Here is a 2,500-nt window from a genome sequence, read left to right as displayed (position 1 = left end):
GTAGACCGGCGCCTAAACGAGGCACTTGGTTTATTTCCCGCCCCTTTTCTTTTCTTTTTTTTTGGCCTCGCCGAGTAGACCGGCGTCCAAAGGAGACACTTAGTTTTTCCCCCGCCCTTTTTCTTTTCTTTTCTTTTCTTTTCTTTTTTTGCCTCGCCTCCCCTCCCCTCCCTTCCCGAGTAGACCGGCGCCTAAACGAGGCACTTGGTTTATTTCCCGCCCCTTTTCTTTTCTTTTTTTTTGGCCTCGCCGAGTAGACCGGCGTCCAAAGGAGACACTTAGTTTTTCCCCCGCCCTTTTTCTTTTCTTTTCTTTTCTTTTCTTTTTTTGCCTCGCCTCCCCTCCCCTCCCTTCCCGAGTAGACCGGCGCCTAAACGAGGCACTTGGTTTATTTCCCGCCCCTTTTCTTTTCTTTTTTTTTGGCCTCGCCGAGTAGACCGGCGTCCAAAGGAGACACTTAGTTTTCCCCCCGCCCTTTTTCTTTTCTTTTCTTTTCTTTTCTTTTTTTGCCTCGCCTCCCCTCCCCTCCCTTCCCGAGTAGACCGGCGCCTAAACGAGGCACTTGGTTTTTTTTCCCCACCCCTTTTCCCGCTCTCCGCTTAAATGTCAGTATCGCCGCCGGTCGATCGTCGTTTTAGTTTTAAAACGGTCATAAAAGCGGAATACGTTTTGAAAGTCGACGAGCCCGGTGTGTGGAGACCGGAATTGGGCAAGCTGTGCTCTCGTCTTCTGGGGGTGACATTTCTCCCTGAGCGCTGCTGGCATTAGAAAGACCATTCGAAGACGGGTTAGGGTCGGGGTCGGGGAAGCGAGCGTCAGGTCTCGCCGCCCCGATTTTTCCAACCAAGAAAGCAGGACGCTTGAAACCGCGATGCGAGCTTGGACCGGAAGGCTTGCGATAGCAAGAGATCTAGGCAAGAACGGAAGCTTTTCACTTCAAACAAACCAGCTATTTAAAGCAACCCCTCGCACGCGACATCCATCGTGGCAGGGAAACAGAAACAGAGACGCCGGCCCGGCCGAGGCTGCCGGAGCGGCCCGGTAGACCGGGCCGCCGTCTGCCCGTCTTTAAGTCGAAAGACGACTTTAAATCTAAAAACGGTTTTAAGTCGAAAGTGTGGGTTAGGGTTAGGGGAAAAAGTTGTGGGGTTAGGGTTAGGGGAAAAAGCTGTAGGGTTAGGGTTAGAGAAAACAGTTGTAGGGTTAGGGTTAGGGTCAGGGTTAGGGAAAATAGTTGTAGGGTTAGGGTTAGGGTTAGGGTTAGGGTTAGAGAAAAAAGTTGTAGGCTTAGGCTTAGAGAAACAAGTTGTAGGGTTAGGGTTAGGGTTAGGGTTAGGGTTAGAGAAAAAAGTTGTAGGGTTAGGGTTAGGGTTAGGGTTAGGGTTAGGGTTAGAGAAAAAAGTTGTAGGCTTAGCCTTAGGTTTAGGCTTAGGCTTAGAGAAACAAGTTGTAGGGTTAGGGTTAGGGTTAGGGTTAGGGGGAAAAGTTGTAGGGTTAGGGTTAGGGTCAGGGTTAGGGAGAAAAGTTGTAGGGCTAGGGTTAGGTTCAGGTTCAGGCTCAGGGTTATCATTCTGGAAATGATATTAGCAGAAGCAATGGAGGAAAGCGAGGAGAGGGAGGGAGGGAGGGAGGGATAGATATTAAACGGGATGGACGAAACGTATAGAGCGCACACAAGACACGCGATGAGAAACCACCCGCCCAGAGAAATTCATGTCCGATTTACCGAGAAGACAGGGAGGGCAGAGAGATCGCCATGGATGAGAAACACGACGAGAAAGCACAAAATATCGGCGAGCCGAAATATCGGCGAGCTGGCGAGAGCAAAGATATCGAGTAGATTCAAGAGAGAAAGCGGAATTATTTTATAAACAACGTAGAGATGACCAAGAACAGGAAAGATGGGGAGATGAAAGTGGGGACGGACGACGGGAGGAGAAGAAAGAACAGCCAAAAGAGAGCCAAGAAAGCCAACAAAACGAGAAAGCGTCGAGAGAAGGAGCAGGAGCAGAAGACGTTAAAGAAAGAACCAAGGGACCTAAGAACGACTTGCTCGACAAAGCAAATAGATCAGTAAGAAATGGAAGAAGAAATAAAAATAATTTCCTGGACTAGAAATGGACTGGATTCGGCCATTCGGCAAGAGGAAGGAAAATATGGAATAAATGAGGGAAGTTAAGATCAGAAATGATAGGCCTACGAGAGGTTCCTCTGGGAAAGCTACACCCAAAACTTTTGAGGAAGGAAGATGGCAGAAATTGGAACAAACTTTTCACTTGAAGGGAAGCTTTTCACGTCAAACCAGCTATTTAAATCAACCCCTCGCAGCCATCCTGGCAGAGAAGCAGAAAACCGAAACACTCCAGTCCGGCCGAGGCCCGGGTAAACCGGTCCCGCCCGAGCGAGCGTCCCGGTAGACCGGGACGGCTGCCGGGCGCGGGCACCCCCGGGGCCCGGCGCTGGCACCGAGGCGAAGGGGGAGGTCCCCGACCGAGGCCCG

The sequence above is a fragment of the Pantherophis guttatus genome, unplaced genomic scaffold (genome assembly GCF_059756535.1).
Source record: "Pantherophis guttatus breed Tessera unplaced genomic scaffold, ASM5975653v1 scaffold_23, whole genome shotgun sequence".
Taxonomy (NCBI): domain Eukaryota; kingdom Metazoa; phylum Chordata; class Lepidosauria; order Squamata; family Colubridae; genus Pantherophis; species Pantherophis guttatus.
Note: the sequence above shows the minus strand (reverse complement) of the source record.